At 40.1% G+C, this 20,573-nt stretch overlaps 1 long non-coding RNA gene across 1 annotated transcript in view; it reads left to right on the forward strand.

Moving 5' to 3' along the window:
- LOC143040160 (uncharacterized) overlaps positions 1 to 6,595 on the forward strand; it is a 174,062-nt gene extending 167,467 nt beyond the window's left edge. The window contains exon 3 of the long non-coding RNA XR_012967689.1: positions 6,173 to 6,595. This is a non-coding gene — a long non-coding RNA (uncharacterized LOC143040160). The remainder of the gene's footprint in view (positions 1 to 6,172) is intronic.
- Positions 6,596 to 20,573: the final 13,978 nt, after the last annotated feature.

The raw sequence follows: 20,573 nt of genomic DNA on the forward strand, positions 1-20,573 counted from the left end.
AAATGTAACGATAACAATTCTTGCCCCTAGTTTCATTGACCGAAAACCCGCAACCCCGCAGTGGCTGGCAACGATCCTCAGTCCCTCTCACAGATCACTGTCAGAAGAATAGCCTTCCTTGTTGCATTGGTGAAGACAGTTTTTGTCACGGGGTTATAGTAGGAGTAGGAGGGGAGTTGTCGCCGGTTGTCAATTCTTCCTGTGTTTAAAGGTCAAGGAAATAAAGTTGAAGATGGCAGAGAGAGAAAGAGAGAGAGAGGGGAGAGAGAGAGAGAGAGAGAGGGAGAGAGAGAGAGAGAGAGAGAGAGAGAGAGAGAGAGAGAGAGAGAGAGAGAGAGAGAGAGAGAGAGAGAGAGAGAGAGAGAGAGAGAGAGAGAGACAGAGGGAGAGAGAGACAGAGGGAGAGAGAGAGAGAGAGAGAGAGAGAGAGAGAGAGAGAGAGAGAGAGAGAGAGAGAGAGAGATGAGAGAAATGTGAAATGAAAAATGTTTACGTAAATATTTGAAAGTGCGAAAGGAAGGATATTTTTGTAAAGTAAAATCATGAATAACAAAAAAGGAAAGAAAATGGTGAGAAGGAAGAGAAAGTTTGAAATTGTAAAAATGAATATTCCCTAACAAGAAAACTATGCGTTGTTAAGAAAAGACGTAATGAGAAATAGAAAAATAAAGGATATATATAAAACAAAGATTTGGGTGAAAAATAAAAATGAATGTACACACACACACACACACACACACACATAAATATATATGTATACATATATATACATATATATATATATATATATATATATATATATATATATATATATAGATAGATAGATAAACGAGGGATAAAAAAAGAGGGAGAGAGAGGAAGAGTTTGGAGGAAGGCTTTGGAGGGAAGAAATTTTGAGGGCAACTTTTTTTCCGAAGGGACCGGGATGGGAAAAGTTTGGAGGGAGGGAGGGAGGGAGGGATTCTCCCCCAAAATGGAGTCCCAGGCGAAGAACACACACACATTTGCAGGACTTTTCCCCTCAAGCGATGGCGATGACGGTAACGGCGGTACTAGTGGTAGTGGTGGTGGTAATGGTGATGGTAGTGGTGGTAGTGGTGGTGGCAGTGGTGGTAGTGGTGATGGTGGTAATGGTGGTGGTGGTGGTGGCAGTGGTGGTGGTGATGGTGGTAGTGGTGGTGGTAGTGGTGATGGTGGTAGTGGTGATGGTGGTGGTGGTAGTGGTGGTGGTGGTGGTAGTGGGTGGTGATGGTGGTGTGATGGTGATGGTGGTAGTGGTGTGATGGTGGTAGTGGTGGTGGTGTGATGGTGGTAGTGGTGGTGGTGTGATGGTGGTAGTGGTGGTGGTGTGATGGTGGTAGTGGTGGTGGTTATGGTGGTGGTGATGGTAGTGGTGGTGGTGGTTATGGTGATGGTGGTAGTGGTGGTGGGGGTAGTGGTGATGGTGGTAGTGGTGGTGGGGGTAGTGGTGGTGGTGCTAGTGGTGATGGTGGTAGTGGTGCTAGTGGTGGTGGTGCTAGTGGTGGTGTTAGTGGTGATAGTGGTAGTGGTGGTAGTGATGATAGTGATGGTGGTAGTGGTAGTGGTGGTGGTAGTGATGGTGGTAGTGGTGATGGTAGTGGTGACGGTGGTAGTGGTGGTGGTAGTGGTGATGGTGGTAGTGGTGGTGGTAGTGGTGATGGTGGTAGTGGTGCTAGTGGTGATGGTGCTAGTGGTGGTGCTAGTGGTGGTGGTGTTAGTGGTGGTGGTAGCTGTAATGGTGGTGGTGGTAGTGGTGGTAGTAGTGGTAGTGGTGGTGGTACTGGTAGTGGTGCTAGTGGTGGTGGTGATGGTAGTGGTGATGGTGGTAGTGGTGGTGGTAGTGGTGATGGTGGTAGTGGTGCTAGTGGTGATGGTGCTAGTGGTGGTGGTGGTAGCGGTAGTGGTGGTGGTAGTTGTGGTAGTAGTGGTAGTGGTGGTGGTACTGGTAGTGGTGCTAGTGGTGGTGGTGATGGTGGTAGTGGTCATTGTAGTGGTGGTGTCTGTAACAATCCCCTATGGTCCGTTCTATAGTACTACAGGCTTTGATAGAAACTGTCATTGTCATTGTTTTGGTAACAATAGTACCAATTGTGGTAACAGTTGTGGGCGAAGCGGTCATTGCTATTGTAATGATAGTAGTGGTAGTGACAGGAAATAATGATAGTAATATATGTGATGGTAGAGATAAGGAGGTACACAATATGAAAATAATAGGATAAATAAAGAAACAAATAAACGCCATAGAAAATAGGCTGGATTATTTCCTTCCAGAAATGTGTGGGAAATTGTAGGACAAAGAATGCTAGAAAGAAAAAATAGGACTTACAAAAAAAAAATGTAGAGGAGTGGCTTCCTTTGAGGATTGTGTAGAAACTTGGACAAAGAATACAAAAAAAAAAAAAAAAAAAAAAAAAAAATCGAAGACAGAGATGCTGTAGAGAGAATAAAGGGAAAAGGTTAAAAAACATGAAAGAAGAAAAAAATAAAGAAAACTGAAGGGAGAGATTCCCACCATTTCCATCCATAAAGTTATTTAATAATTATGACGGTAATCTGTAGCAATACCCCCAAGGACTGCATATATTCTAACCCGTTCCCTATTATCAACCATTTCTGACTTTCGATGATTATGTTAAGCATTGGGAGGTGGAGAGTCATCCTTGCATTGAGAGGTTAATCAAGATATCAACACAGATTCGACTTAGAAGGAGGAGTTATCTATCAACATCTAAATCACGCCAATTACTGAACTTGTGTCCAATTCAACTGAATCAATAACTCCCTCAGACCACATTCAAACATGTCCCGCACAAGTACGCCCAGATCGATGATTAATCAAGCCACACAGGCGGACATGACCAGGGGAGGGAACCCGGACGAGAGGACCCGGGCCCGGCGGACACAAAGCAGTTCTGGAAGCTCAAACCAATAGCGGACAATAGCGCAGAGGGTGATCCTGAAGACCTGGAACGCTTCTGTCTATACGCGCGCAATTACACGCACACAATAACACGCAAACATGTGAGCGTGTGTGATCATATGTGCACTTGCATGTGTTTGTGTGTGGTTATATGCATGTAAGTACATGTGCGTGTCTATATTCTACAGTACAATGTGAAGTCCACAACTCTACATGGATTCGTAGTTTATTAATAATAAAATATACGTGCAGGCCGAGCGGGTTAGAGCGTCGCTTATTGCGGCGGAGGTCGAGGTGGCGACAGTTCGAATTCTGCCACCAGCGAGTTGGACCAAGGACATGGTTGATAAAATTCCACGGTACGAAGTCCTTTGTAAGGAGCACCGTCCTAGCCTCCTCGGAGGGGGATTTCGCGACGTTAACTCAATATGTCGTTGTCGTTATCATTATCGTCGTCGTCGTTATCGATATCGTCGTCGTTGCCATCATCATCATCATCATCGTCGTCGTCGTCATCATCATCGTCATCGTCATCATCACCATCGTCATTATTATCACCATCATCACCACTATCACCATCATCACTATCATCATCATCATGCACATGAATCAGTTGTTTATAAATCATGATAATCTATATGACTGGAAACACAGAAACACAAACTTCCCTCTTAGTTGATCAAATATTTTGGAGTTACCTTGAACATAAATTATCTATAAATCATAGTAATATATATGCTCGGAAACAAAAACTCAAACTTGCCTCTCAGTTGATCAAATAACTTGACGTTACTACAACAAAAAATATAAGTTACATTACCATAATTAATAGATTACATTCAATGATAAACGGTTCCTTTAGCATGGGCGAGGAGTTTTTAAGAATTTGAAGTTGGAAAATGAAAGAGAACAAAAATGAACAACTAAAGTTTTAATCATGAAATGACAATTAGACACAACAGATCATGGAACGGTAATTGCGCGAAGAAAATTGCAAGAAACTTGTGTTTGATAATCACTTCTCAACACATGATTAAAGAAGAAAAGAAGACGGAAGTTAATATCATTTCATCCCAAGAAACACCAGAGAAACTAAAAAAAAAAAAAAAAAAAAAAAAAATCTTACAGTGTAGGAAGAGAGACATCTGAGACATACGTCATTATGTGAAGTGACAATTGACCTTCTTCGTGACATTGTTCTCCTTTCGTGTGATTGAAATGTCTGTCATAAACTTGTGGCGTGACATGGCTGTAGGAACTAATCACCGAACTTAAACAATAGAGAAAACAACCATAACGATAATAATGGTGATATTGATGATAGTGATAATAGTAATTATGATAATTATGTTACTGCTGCTGCTGATGATGATAATGGTGATGATAACATTGATAATGATGATAATGATGATGATGATGATGATGATGACGACGACGACGACGACGATGACGACGACGATGGTCATCATCATCATTATCATCATCATGATGACGACGACACGAAAGTAATATTAACATACTAATCCTTCTCAAATAGAGAAAAACAGCTTCAATATATTATCTCAGATAAAAGGAACAAAAAATGGGTGTGGGAGAGGTGAAGGGTGGGCGCATGCCTTAGCTGGCCACCCTCCATATATGGGGGAAAGTGCCCTTAGGTACATGTATTTTGGGATATGGTGAACGCCCAAACCATACGAAAAAATACACAGATATTAAAACTCATTCCCACACATACACACACACACACACACACACACACAACGTTAAAATACACAATTAGTTTGAGACACACATACACAATCACATACACACACACTCACACACACATACACACGGACAGACACACATACGGGCACACACACACGCACGGACACACACACACACACATTACACACACACGGGCATACACATACACACACACATAATACCCCACAACACAAAACTTGAAAAAAGTTTAGCGAGAAAAAAGGGAAATATAACTAAGTATGAGTGGATGGGTGGTGAGATAAACACAGGGAACCGTTTAGGGATTTATTCTGACGTTTCGTCCTTACCAGGACTTCTTCAGAGTACTCTGAAGAAGTCCTGGTAAGGACGAAACGTCAGAATAAATCCCTAAACGGTTCCCTGTGTTTATCTCACCACCCATCCACTCATCTGTCTTACATATTTCAACATAACTAAGTATGTCAATGGAAAACTGTTCATATGCAGAAAATGATGATAGCAAAATAATTTCAAGTCACGGTGAGTTGGTTGTGGGTGTGCGTGTAAGGTCACAGTATCACCCAGAGATCGGTCATACGAGCTCTGAGCTCTCATCGATCATGAGTCCAACACGTGATCCAAGACCATGGCAAATCACACACACACACGACTCGTGGCGCAGTAGTAGAGTTCCGGGCTGCCACTACGGCGGTCCGGTTTCGAATCCCGCCCACGGCTCAAATAAATTCATTATCGCTGCGCTGCAGGTCGATACTCCAACTTTCGTGGGAGGGGAGTTTTGTGTGTGTGTGTGTGTCTGTGTGTGTGTCTGTGTGTGTGTGTGTGTCTGTGTCTGTGTCTGTGTGTGTGTGTGTGTGTGTGTGTGTGTGTGTGTGTGTAAGGTCACAGCATTACCCATAGATCGGTCATATATGAACTTTGAGCTCTCTTCTGGGAGGGAAATAGTTGTCGATCACGAGCTTAACACGTGATCCAAGACCATGGTGAATCACACACACAATTTTGACAAATCCTTTAGCGGAGATACATAGAACTTGATGACAAAAAAAAACAAGTATATAAAACAGACCCAGAAAAAGAAAAGAACACTAGAAAAATAAAAAACGAAAGAAGAAAATCACAAAAAAACAAAGAATAAAAACAAAACTAGTAAATATAAAGAATATAAACCGACAAAAAAGGACAATAAAAAGGATAACCGAGAGACGTCTTGAGCCTAACAATCTCGCTAGTCATCTCTCATCTACAAAGGATTACAAAGGATGAGCATACAGACAAGATACCTTTTGGTCCATGGCTAGGTCGGATGCTATAAACAGATAGTTAGAAGAAAAAGAATAAATAAGCGAATCTAACAATGGACAGGTATTACAGAATATTATTTTGATATTTATCGATATGGATCTTACAACATTGAATCTTTTATCGGTGATGACACACCCAATCTATTCTTCGTCTCATCCTCTCCTCTCTCTCTCTTCTTTTTTTTTTTTTTTACAGTTTGTGGAGTTAATAACCGCCAAGCGGTCCGGAACTGTTCACACATGAGCGCAGAAGACGATGTATCCACGGCGGTATACCACTTAAGCGACAACACCCAGAGGAAGCTGAGGTCACCAAGGTGCCCAGCGACCGGGGGCCATTACTCAAAGTCAATACCCTTTCTAATTGCACCGTGGGCAGGATTCGAACACACCCGAAATCCCCCCACGCGGTTATTGGACACGCGCGCTACCTTTGACCCATAGCAGGTCACCCCACGCTTGCATTACAACCGGGAAGAGGACGACCTGACCTGACCTAACTTGACCTAACTTCCTGTTGCAGCAGGCAAAGAGGTGACTCATGGGGCATCTACCATCCACTGGCGGGCCACTACGTTCGATTGGATGGCCTCCCAGGACCGCCTAGGGCCACCGGACTGTGTAAAGCGCACAGGATATAAAGGTAGAGATGTTTGACTTTGCAAAGGAGGTCAGGGACTGGGCGGTGAGGGTGATGGAAAAATGTCTCTACTTTCTTTCTTGTTTTTTTTTTTCATTTTATTTTACGTTGGTTTATTTCTTGCTTGCTTCCTGTCTTTCTTTTTTTCTTTCTTTTTTTTCGTTTCATTCTTCCTTTCTTCTTTAGTTTCATCTTTGAATGCTTCTTGTCTTTTTCCCTTTCTTTCGTTTTTACTTCGGTGGTTTCTTCTTTGCTTGTTTCCTGTCTTTCTTGTTCTCGCACAGTAAAAAGTCTGAATTAGACTTGCTATAGCACTCTTTCATGTGTACTAGATTTCTCGAAGTATAATCTTTTGCGTAGACCACTTCGTAATTGGAATTATGATTACGGAAATAAATATGCGGTGGGCAGGGTGCAGGGATGACCCGTCATCCAGGAGGTGCTCAGATGAGAGGGTGTGGAGTGTATTTAGGGATGAAATGGGTGGGAGTGTTTTTATGCCTTTCCCTTTTTGGCTACCTCCCTTGGAAGGAGGAAAAAGCCTTGGTATATGTATGTATGTGTATATATATATATGTAATGTATGTATATATATATGTATATATATATATTTATATATATATATATATATATACACATATATATATATTTATATATATATATATATATATACACATATATATATATTTATATATATAATATATACATACATATATATATACATATATATATATACATATATATATTTATATATATAATATATATATATATATACATATATATATATATATATACATATATATATACATATATATATATATATATATATATATATATATATATGTATATATATATATATATATATATATATATTATTTTTTTAATTAGGCAGGAACTTTGGTCTTCAAGGAAAGGATGGCGTGGGTGGAGAAGACGAGAAGCCTACGCCAGGAGACGCTGATTAGCTGTGGCCGAAGCCGTCACCTTTGCCCTCTGATGCGCTTTGGGAACTACTGGGGGAGAGGTAACAGTTGCTGGTGGGAATCAGAGAGAAGTGCGGAAGATCAGGAGCCAACGCCAGGAGGCGCTGAGTAGCTGAGTCTGAAGTCTTTGCCGCTTGGACTGTTGGGGCAGTCCTAGTCACTGCTGGGAATCGGAAAGGAGTGCGGGATTCGAACCCAGAACGCTTCCGGTTACGTTTCCAGCGCATATAGGGTGGGTTGTTGGGGTAAGTCCTCTCAAGGTCAGCAAGGTCAAACGAGGGTATGTAGACCACATAATAATGTTGACCTAAGTTTTTGGGGACTAAAAAAAGGTCAGAACAGTTGTGCTCTGATAGCGCAGAGTTTTTTGGACAAAAAAAATGAATAGATATATATGTGAATAATAAACAAACAGGTGGATGCAAAGGGACAAAATAAAATGCTCCGCTGCTTGTTTTGGAAAAAAATCTCAAAATTTTGAGTCTGCAGTCGAAAACATTTTATATTTACTCCAAACTTTTGACCTCAATGGTTCCAGCCAGGCGGAAAGTCTAACACATATACAGTAGACGGTAAATAAACTACTGAGTTGTTTTTACTGCTACATTGATTTTTTTTCCACTTTCAATAAGAGATTTTTTACTACCTCTCGCCCCCCCTCCCCCTCTCTCCAAGTCCAAAACGATAACACGCATAGTTTTTCTTTTTTATATAAATAAATTTTCGTTTTGGGAAGGGAGATGTGGGTTGAGGTTTTGGGTGAAGGGAGGGAGATTTGGGATATTTTCTTTAATATACTTAAGGTGGCGGCACACCTAGCATGCTACTTGCTTTTGCTATTCCGTTTGAGTAGGAACGACTTCGGTTGCAATGTTCTAAGACTTCCGTAAGAACATCAACAATGTGTCTAAAATTCGTATTCTAGGTCTAACTTGTCTTAGTTCGTCATTCAGCTTCTAACTACATGACGTAAGAGTCATTTGACATTTGGAAATTCGAAAAACAAAAGATCATAACCTAAGTAGCAAAAGCAAGTAGCATGCTAGCGAGAAATGCCTAGCGTGCCGCGCCTTTATACTATTATTCCAAATCCTTCTTTTCGTCTTTCCCTTCCTGTCCAAAACTATTTTTTTACTTATTCTGTCTGTGAATTCTTGTCCTTCCTCATTCACAGGTAAGTCTACATACCGTTTTCTCTTTCCGTATTTCCGATTGTTTTTATCATATTTGTTCTCTCTTCCTTCGTTCTATTACTATGTAGATATCTCTTCCTTTTTTTCGTATTTCTGCGCTTATTCTCCTACTCTCTTTAATTCCTCTTCCGTTTCCGATCTATGAATAGTTTCAAATTTTCTTCTTATATTTTTTATCTTTTGTTCCACTTCTTTTGTGCGTGCGTGCATGCGTGTGTGTGTGTGTGTGTGTGTGTGTTTCTGGGCTTATTCTTTTATTCTCTTTTTAATTCCTCTTCTATTTCTGTTTTTTTATATTTCCAAATGTTCTTCTTATGATTATCTATTATTCTCTTTCCCTTTGTTCTGTTAATATGGAAATGATGGGCGGTAAAGGACATGGTACTGCCTAGTGTAGGCCATATGGTCTGTTGCAGTCTCCTTCATTCTTATGTTCCTATGCTCATCATCAAATGGGAGTGTATGTCAGGGGGTGCACGGATAAAATCTCACGAGACATAAACTCACAAGACAAAAGTTCACACGACAAATATTCACGCCTTTAATAGGAAAAATTACAGAAGCTCATACTGTTTTATAATCTGATTGAATTACTTTTCTATATCATACTTACATGCACCCTTAATAGAAAAATACAAACTAGAAAGTGACATAGGTCCACAGATGTTTGATGTAAAGTGAGGTATGTTCGCAGATGTTTGACAGAAAGTGACATATTTTCACAGATGTTCGATAGAAAGTGACATATGTTCACAGATGTTTGACAGAAAGTGACATATGTTCACAGATGTTTGACAGAAAGTGACATATTTTCCACAGATGTTCGATAGAAAGTGACATATGTCCACAGATGTTTGACAGAAAGTGACATATGTTCACAGATGTTTGACAGAAAGTGACATATTTTCACAGATGTTCGATAGAAAGTGACATATGTTCACAGATGTTTGACAGAAAGTGACATATGTTCACAGATGTTTGACAGAAAGTGACGTAGGCCCAACAAAAGAAGGGAAACGGATATAAAGTATCAACGGAACGATAAGATAACAGAAAAGTATCAAGAGAACGAGAAGATAACAGAGAAGTTGCGGGAGGGAGGAGGATAAATGACAACAAATATCCCCCCCCCCTCCCACTTGGGTAACTACCCAACATTTGACCTAAGTCATCTCGGGTCTTTCGCACCCGTCTGATATGACCCAGGCCAAACCATGACCAGAATTGACCTATAAATGACCTCAATCGGTTATACATTGTTGACGAGGTTTGAAAGTTGCTAAGCTAACAATTATTCTCCGGAAAATAAAAAAGCGGACAGTTTCTCAGCACAGAGTCGGGTCGGGTAGGGTAGGATAGGATATAGTAGATTAGGCCAGGCTAGGGTAGGATAGGATAGGATATAGTAGATTAGGCCAGGCTAGGGTAGGATAAGATAGGGTAAGGTTGGGTAGATTAGGTCAGGCTAGGGTAGGATAAGGCTGGGTAAGGTAGGGTAGGTTAGGCCAGGCTAGGTTTGGCCAGGCTAGGTTAGGGTAGGGTTGGGTAGGATAGGTCAGGCTAAGGTAGGGTAAGGTTTGGTAGGTCAGACTAGGGTAGGGTAAGGTTGGGTAGGGTAGGGTAAGGTTGGGTAGGTCAGACTAGGGTAGGGTAAGGTTGGGTAGGTCAGACTAGGGTAGGGTAAGGTTGGGTAGGTCAGACTAGGGTAGGGTAAGGTTGGGTAGGTCAGACTAGGGTAGGGTAAGGTTGGGTAGGCCAGGGTAAGGTTGGGTAGGGTAGGGCAGGACAGGCTAGGGTAGGGCAGGGTTAGGTCATATTAGGGTGAGGTTAAGTAGTTAGTTTATTGCAATTATCTAAACTTTTCACTCTCCCATTGAACAGCTATCCTACATCCATTGTTTACAATACCTCCCCCCCCCCTCTCTCTCTCTCGTATTATGTTCAGTTATTGAAATCCAAATTGTTTTCATCCCACGTCTCGTAGATCTCCTCAACACTTCAGCTTTCTCCCTTATTTCCAACCCACTCTCGTCTGAGCGAAAGTCTCTGAGAAGTGACAAATAGTTTCGTCCCGCTATTTGCATTTAATCGCATCTGACCGTACAGACATCATCCTTCACCCCTTCAGCTTTCATATACATACTTAGGTTTATCTTGTCCAGTGTGACGAGCCATTATGATACTTTACGTTGTGTGATGAGCTTCAACTTTGTGTCAAATTGTTTCGTATTTCTCCGGATTGTTTCAGACGAGATGAGACCTCGGCTTGAGCTCTGCTGTGAGGAAATATCCTTCATACAGTGGAGTTTTCGTGTTTTTTTTTCTTCTTTTTTACATACAAGGTAATCCGTAGGTACATCGACTTTTATATAAAGTTGGATCTATTTTTTAGTCCATAAGGATTAACAAGCTCACGGTCGCGGATACTGCATAGATTTTTATCTAGTTATGTAATATGTCCAATCAATTTATCCATTTACTTGTGTGTGTGTGTGTGTATTCACCTCGGATCTGCTGCAGTCTCTATCGAGACAGCCAGACACCACCCTACGGCAGTGAGCTCAGAGCTCATTATTTGCCGATCTCTGGGTAGGTCTGAGACCACTCACACACCACACACCGGAACAGCAAGGTCACAACTCCTTGACTAACGTCCCGTACCTACTCACTGCTAGGTGAACAGGGGTTACACGTGAAAGGAGACAAACCCAACTTATCTCCGCCCGGCCGGGGAATCGAACCCCGGTTCTCTGGCTTGTGAGGCCAGTGCTTTACCAGTGCGTATATGTTTATGCATATATTTATGTATGTACGTAAATGTGTATGCATATACATGTACATAGGTATGCACGTAAATATGTTTGCATATATGTATGCACGTAAATGTGTTTGCATATACATGCACGTAAATGTGTATGCATATACATGTATGCACGTAAATGTGTATGTATATATGCACGTAAATGTGTATGCATATATGTATATATGCACGTAAATGTGTTTGCATATACATATATGTATGCACGTAAATGTGTATGCATATACATGTATGTATGCACGTAAATGTGTATGCATATACATATATGTATGTATGCACGTAAATGTGTATGCATATATGTATGTATGCATGTAAATGTGTATGCATATATGTATGCACGTAAATGTGAATGCATTTATGTATGTATGCACGTAAATGTGTAAGCATATATGTATGTATGCACGTAAATGTGAATGCATATATGTATGCAAGTAAATGTGAATGCATATATGTATGTATTCACGTACAGTACATATTTATGCATATATGTATGTATGCACGTACATATTTATGCATACATGTACGTATGCACGTATATATTTATGCATATATGTATGTATGCACGTACATATTTATGCATACATGTACGTATGCACGTATATATTTATGCATATATGTATGTATGCACGTACATATTTATACATATATTTGTGTGCACGTAAATGTGCATACATATACGTATATAACGTGTGTGATTGCAAAAAGATACACATGCAACTGAGACCACACGTGTTTGTGTACATGTACACATATACGTGTACGTAAATTTTTATACATGTATGTATAATGAGTACGTGTGTGTACGCGCACATAAAAACACATACATTACCGGCTCACGCTTCTCAATTCTTCTGGCAATTCTCTCGTTTTTTTTTTTCGTCTTTACAGTACAATTCGTTATCTCACACGCCGTTAGCTTAATTTGAAACCTGCAGTCCTTGTAAAAAGCATTGTTTTGTAAAGAGAAATGGACAGAAAACACACGTAGATAAGATGACGTCGCCTTGTCATATCTCTCTGTGTATTCTACCTTTATCTCCTTCCCGCTTCCTTCCTGTCTTAATGCATTGACATTTGCCTACGTATAGCTAACGGATGTACATAAACATTTACACCTTTCATAAAGCTCCAGGAATCAAATCATATTCAGTAAGGAATGTGAAGCCTTTTTCTTTGATATTTCCGTCTCTTTATAGTCTCCAATTACTTACAAGTTATTTTGTTTTGCCTTGTATCTATCCTTTCGCTCGTCCAGTTAATCAGCAGGAGCGCCGAATAGCTCAGGGGGAACGTTCTCACTTGACCGTGAATGACCCGAGTTCAAACCTCTAGGGGCGGACAAGAGGTCGAGGCCAGTAGTAAGGTTTCATGCATGCTGTAGTTCTATGTACGTGTGCGAGCAAGCGAGCGCGCGCACACACACACGCACACCTTGAGGCGCAGTGGTTAGAGTTATCGGCTGCCACTACGGTAGTCTGGGTTCGAATCTCACCCAGGGCTCAAATAATTTAAGTATCGCTGCGCTGCAAGTCGTTACTCCAACTTTCATGGGCGGGGAGTTTTGTGTGTGTGCGTGTGTGTGTGTGTGTGTGTGTGTGTGTGTGCGCGTGTAAGGTCACAGTATTACCCATAGATCGGTAATACATGAGCTCTGAGCTCTCTTCCGGGAGGGAAATAACTGTCGATCACGAGTCCAACACGTGATCCAAGACCATGGTGAATCACGCACACGCACACAAACATGAACTGTCTTCGCCCTGACATGCAACGTCATATTTATATGACAGAAAAGATTTCATCTGCCTTACGTGTTACCTGAAGTCCCCACCATAATAGGGAATCTGTCCGCAATAGAGTACATGTTGTAAGAAACTAACTTTCAAGACAGTGATCACTGACATCCCTCATCATCAATTGATGATAGGACAAAAGCTCACTGGACAGTGTGAATTAAGGTTGTGAGCATTTGTCCGGTGAACACTTGTCCGGTGAGCATTTGTCCGGTGAACACTTGTCCGGTGAGCATTTGTCCGTACCCCCATCATCAATTAGGGGCATACGCCGGGAGGCGCGTTGCTTCACTCACACTCCGGCGCCAGTCCCCACGGTCTCTCTGAGCAAGCTCTCAGGCAGACACCCATCCCATTCCAAACAACTTTCGACAGGTTTGATCAACTTGTCTTAGTCATGAATTCCGTGGTCATCCCCTCCCCCCACCCCCGCGACCTCCACCACCACAGCATAAACGTCAATCAATCAATCATCCACTTCGAGTCCACTGCTGAACAAAGGCCTCTCCCAGACCATTCGACGACTCTGCTAACCTCTGCCATAAACGTCAGGTCCGTCCAAATCCTGTTCGGCCACGTTCGAACGCGCAAGGTCTCCCTTGCCCTGTATCGTCAGGTATAGAACCTGCCCCGCGACTTGCTGGGACAACAATATTATGTCTGACCTCACTCTCGCCTCAGCGGCATGTCTGCCTGATCTCCGTCCTGAGATGCCATGTGCGAAGTGTGTTTTTTTTTTATTCTTTCGTGTTTTCCCACTACTTATAAAACTCCTTCATGTAGTTATCTAACAAGTCACACGGAAAAAGTCGTGTTTTGTGTGTAGTTTCCTGAACTGTGGGTATCTAGTTTATCGTTAGGAATACGAGGAAAATACCTGGTTAACGTGGTTATGCAATATTGACGATATTGCGCAGCAGACAATGAAATAAAAAAAAACGTTCGAAAGAATGGAGAGAGAGAGGGAGAGAGAGAGAGAGAGAGAGAGAGAGAGAGAGGGAGAGAGAGAAAGTAGGCGTATTCATGGTTAGGAATTCCGTCTTCGCTCAAGAAAAAAAAAAAAAAAGTCTCTAATCTCACCAGCACCGACGGCTTCGTCGTCACGTACACCACCGAGGACACGAACCCTGGCGCCACTCAGCCATATTTGTCATCACGAAAACATTGACTAGCTTGACAGACCACCGCAGCGTTCCTAAACAAGATGAAGCCCAGACTGACCGTCTTCCAAGTGTAATAGCTCCCATTGCGAGATAAAGAGAGAGAGAGAGAGAGAGAGAGGAGCAGATAGGCAGATAGATGGATATATGTGTAAATATCTCCCATGTGTTGTCTCTCCCACTGCGAGAGAGAGAGAGAGAAGTAGATAGACAGATATATGGATATATGTATAGATAGATCTCCCAAGTGGGGAGAGATATAGATAGGCAGAGAGATGGTTATATGAGTAGATAGATACAGGAGGGGAAAGATATAGACATGTAGATAGACGGATAGATAAGAGAAGGAGAAAGAGAGAGATGTAGATAGGCAGAGAGATGGATATATGGATAGATAGAGGAGGGAAAAGAGAAAGAGATAGACATGTAGATGAGCGGATAGATAAGAGGAGAAAGAGAGAGCTGTAGATAGGTAGAGAGATGGATATATGGAGAGATAGAGGAGGGAAAAAGAGAGATGGACATGCAGATAAACGGATAGAAAAGAGGAGAAAGAGAGAAATGTAGGTAGGCAGAGAGATGGATATATGGATAAATAGAGGAAGGAAAAGAGAGAGATAGACATGCAGATAAACGGATAGATAAGAGGAGGAGGAGGAAAGAGAGAGAGAGAGGGGGGAGAGAGAGAGAGAGAGAGGGAACCTTCATTATTAACCTTCCACCCGGCAACAATGCTAGTCATCACAAAAACCGTAGAAATCTGCCTCCCTATGAGGTAATGCCAGATCCCAGAATCTCCCTCACCTCCCTACCCTACCATTAAGTTCGAAGAGAAGGATGAGTGTGTGTGTGTGTAGGGGGGGAGACTAGTCACCTGATCGGTACAAACAATCTCAACACCGATACAAGGAACTCAGCTCCCCAGTAAGGAAAGATATTTCTCTCAGAATGGGAATCTAGTTTAAGATTAGTATAAAGTGTTTTTTTTTATTGTTGATTAAAATGTGATGAGTCAGACTATATATTAGTATTCTGTTATTTCGTTATAGTTATATCAACATATTCATCTACGGTATGTATCTCAAATGTTATTCACTTAATTATACGTAATGACATCGTTGCGATTATTTTAACATATTCATTTACGTCCCTCAGAATGGCTTTCATATTAAGCATTAATGGTTACATGATTTCCTGAGTAAGGGAAGGCTTGTAAACATATAATGTATAATCAAACGTAGTATTCTTTTTAGTTGCATTCACATATGCATTTGTTCTTATGCGTCCGTTGGAATGTTTTTGGGTTACAATGATTTGCATATTCTCCTTATGGCTTTCAATATTAATACATACATACATACATATACCAAGGCTTTTTCTCCTTACACGGGGGGTAGCCAGAAAGAAAAAGGCATAGGGACGGAGAGGGGGGGTCGCCGATTTAATGAAGCGGCCTTGCTGTGGATGTGCTGTGTCGTGCGACACTGCTTCTGACCCAGGGCAGTGGACAGGGTGCAGGGATGACCCGTCATCTAGGAGGTGCTAAGATGGGAGGGAGGGTGGAGGGGTGTGGAGTGTTTTCGGGGATGAAATGGGTGGGAATATTTTTGTGCCTTGTCCTTTTTGGCTACCCCCCTGGTAAGGGGGAAAGAAGCCTTGGTATATGTATGTATATATTCCACTCCCCTCCACACTCCCTCTTGGATGACGAGTCATCCCTGCATCCTGTCCACTCCCCTGGGTCATGATTACATGATTTTCTGAGCAAAGGAAATACTTGTAAACAGACAGTATAATCACAGTATGTTTTTGGTTGCATTGACATGTGCATTTATTCTTATGCGTTCGTTGGAATGCTTCTGGGTTATTTGCTTATCCTCCTTCCTCATCGTCAATATGAAAGGAAGATTCAATATATAAAGTCAAGAACTGGTTCACCCATATAGAGTGGTAAACGGTGCCCGGACAAAAGGTCCCCGGACAAAATGTCCTGAAATCTGCACCCCTGGGACAAAATGTCCCCAACGGCATAGGTGGGTGATCAAAATGTCCTCATTTTTTTTTTCTAAAAATTTGTCAGATGTGTTTTACTTTATTCCTTTATATGTTTTTTGGGTGAATTTTTGGTTTTTAACTTGATTTTTTATTTTCTTTTATATAGGCATACAATATAAGTTCAATAAAGCATAATTGTGTGCTGTAATTGTACTCATAATTTGCGGAATGAAGATTTAAATAAATTACAGCAATGGTCTGAAAAGTGGCTAATGATTGATGGGTTGGGTCGTGTATAAGATATTTAATAAAATATCAAATATTATTGTACTTTGTGTTTATATATAGAGATTCTCCTGAATTTAAGGGTTGTTATAAAACCACAATTAACTAAGACTCAAAATGTATAAACAATTGATAAAAATCAATATTTGTTGAAAAAAAATGGGGACATTTTGTCCGGGGACCTTTTGTCCTACATTCTGGTAAACGAGTGGAATAGACTTAGTGACCATGAAGTGAGAGCTGAAACTATTCGTTTTTTTTTTTTTTTTTTGTAAGAGAAGTTTAGATAACTTTATGAATGGGTGGTGATGGACATGGAACTGCCTAGTGTAAAGTTCTTATGGTCTCGCAGTTTCCTTCATTCTTATGTTTTTATAAGCATATTTTTCATCTTCCTTTCCCTCAACATAAAATGAGCTTTGGGTGAACACTCCTTGAAAGCAACGATCTCCCGAAGAACATCGACGATGATGATTGACATTAAAAGTTGTTTGCCAGTCTCCATGTTCCTCTAGTGCCCGTTATCGTTCGTGGCCAGCGATGAATACTTTCACGTGTAGGACAAAACTTCCTAGGACAGAACTCCCTAAAGCTACGGTTACATTAGTCAACGGAATGGCTAAATTCCAACGATTCAGTTGGATTTCATTGGAGCTAGCGATGAATACTCTCACGTGTAGGACAAAACTTCCTAAAGCTACGGTTGCATTACTCAACGGAATGGCTAAATTCCAACGATTCAGTTGGATTTCATTGGAATCCAACAATTACGTTGACTAGAGTAAACGTAGCGTAACTTACCCTAGGGGTGTTTGTCTGGACCCCAGTGCTGTCAACGCAAACTAGTGCCAAACTATGGAGATAAGTACGAACAGGGTTTGTATCAGCCGGAATATCCCTCGTGGTAGAGGACGTGGTGATAAAGGAGTAGTCGGGCTGGACCTTGTTAGCAAAGCCCACGTGGTGAGTGAAGGTGGATATCTGAGCCGTCTTTCTAGCGGCACCGACGCGATTTCGCCAAATCAACTTATAATAAACTAATTAAATAAAAATAAATTCGCATCATATTACATATTCAAATAGTGAAGGTGTTCCAACTAAAATATGATTAAAAAAGTTTGAATAAGACACAATTTAAAGGCAGTATAAATGACTGGAACCGAAACGTCCGGGCTCGACAATTCAATGAGGGCGAGATGTCCGGGGCTGAAATGTCCGCCCACGCTTAGAACCACATCTTCTGGTTGTAACGTCACAATTCATTTATTGTTGACGTCAGATGTGTGGCCTTCCATTCTGATTCTCCGGTAATGACTAATGCAGAAGAGACTGTAAACACTTGAATAATCCTTATCAGAGGCAGCGATAAGACTGTTGCAGTGATTAAGCCCAAAGGCAATCTATTTATTACTTTTCATACAAAAACAAATCAATAAACAACGTGTTTTCAATCTGTCACTCACACGATGTGATCAGGTCGCACCACTCCTGAGGTGGAAGGGGTAATACCCGGAGGAGACGGCGACGGGGGAGGAGGAGGAGGAGTCTTTCCAACATGTCCACGAAGACCTAGATAGATACTTTTGAAATTCCTTTTTGAAGCCAAAATATATTTGTCTACATCAAAGCTATGAATTAGATATAAACTAATTTGTAATAAATGAATAAAAAAAATCCCTTGTGAAACAAAAAGAAAAGATTAATCTACATCAAGGCTATGGATCAAATAGAAATTAACTTATGATAAAGTAATGAAATAGAAACTCATTTAGAATAAGACATATAAAAGCAGTATATATGAATGAGGCCGAAATGTCCGGGGTCGACAATTTCCTGTGGCTAAAACGTCCAAGGACAAAACGTCCGCGCACGGTGCCAGGTGACCTCGTCTTCAGGAACAATGAAGGGGACGGGGTGGTGTCGGCCTTAGAAGAAGGACAGTATAGCCACAGAAATCACAGGAGGTGAGACCCCTTGATCGAGAGGGAGGAGGAGATGGACGGTGGGGGTACTCAGGTCGCTCGACCTAATGCCAGGCGATGCTGGGCTTCGACCAATGGGAATTCAGGATTTCGGTGGCCTGGAAAAATATCGGGTCCCGCGGGTCGGGACGCTCATTTGACGGAGCGACGAGTGACCGTGAACAAGGTCAACCTTGTCTGTGGTCATTTCCCGTGCTCTACAAAGTCATAAGAATTCTCGTGTTACCAGAGCAAGAGAGCTTCAACAAGTAAGATTTATGTGCGTAAAGTAACGTCACTGTTACACCTCTGATCATTATTATTTATCTTTTTGTTTACTATTTATCATTATCTATTTGTTTTGTTTTTTGTTTACTATTTATCATTATCTATTTGTTTTGTTTTTTGTTTACTATTTATCATTATCTGTTTTGTTTTTGTTTATTATTTATCATTGTCTATTTATCTATTATTCATCATTGTCTATTTATTTATTATTCATCATTGTCTATTTGTTTTGTTTATCATTTATTATTGCCCATTTGTTTTGTTTATTATTTATCATTGTCTATTTGTTTTGTTTATCATTTATCATTGTCTTTGTTTTGTTTATCATTTATCATTGTCTATTTGTTTTGTTTATCATTTATCATTGTCTATTTGTTTTGTTTATTATTTATCATTGTCTATTTGTTTTGTTTATTATTTATCATTGTCTATTTGTTTTGCTTATTATTTATCATTGTCTATTTGTTTTGTTTATTACTTATCATTGTCTATTTGTTTTGTTTATTACTTATCACTGTATTTGTTTTCTTTATTACTTATCACTGTCTATTTGTTTTCTTTATTACTTATCACTGTCTATTTGTTTTCTTTATTACTTATCACTGTCTATTTGTTTTCTTTATTACTTATCACTATTTGTTTTCTCTATTACTTATCACTGTCTATTTGTTTTCTTTATTACTTATCACTGCCTATTTGTTTTGTTTATTATTTATCACTGTCTATTTGTTTTCTTTATTACTTATCATTGTCTATTACTTGTCACTGTCTATTTGTTTTGTTTATTACTTATCACTATTTGTTTTGTTTATTACTTATCACTCTATTTGTTTTGTTTATTACTTATCACTGTCTATTTGTTTTGTTTATTACTTATCACTGTCTGTTTTGTTTGTTACTTATCACTGCCTATTTTTGTTTATTACTTACAACTGCCTATTTGTTTTGTTTATTATTTATCACTGTCTATTTGTTTTCTTTATTACTTATCACTGCCTATTTGTTTTGTTTATTATTTATCACTGCCTATTTGTTTTGTTTATTATTTATCACTGCCTATTTGTTTTGTTTATTATTTATCATTGTCTATTTGTTTTGTTTATTACTTATCACTGTCTATTTGTTTTGTTTATTACTTATCACTGTCTGTTTTGTTTGTTACTTATCACTGCCTATTTTTGTTTATTACTTACAACTGCCTATTTGTTTTGTTTACTACTTATCACTGCCTATTTGTTTTGTTTACTACTTATCACTGCCTATTTGTTTTGTTTATTACTTATCACTGCCTATTTGTTTTGTTTATTACTTATCACTGCCTATTTGTTTTGTTTAGTATTTATCATTGTCTGTTTTGTTTATTATTTATTATTGTCTATCTGTTTTGTTTATTATTTATTATTGTCTATCTGTTTTGTTTATTATTTATCATTGTCTATTCCTCCAGTGCCAGGATACACCGCCATCAGTATGTTTTCTCCAAA

The sequence above is a fragment of the Oratosquilla oratoria genome, chromosome 28 (genome assembly GCF_046742065.1).
Source record: "Oratosquilla oratoria isolate Oo_2021 chromosome 28, ASM4674206v1, whole genome shotgun sequence".
In the NCBI taxonomy this organism is placed as follows: Eukaryota; Metazoa; Arthropoda; class Malacostraca; order Stomatopoda; family Squillidae; genus Oratosquilla; species Oratosquilla oratoria.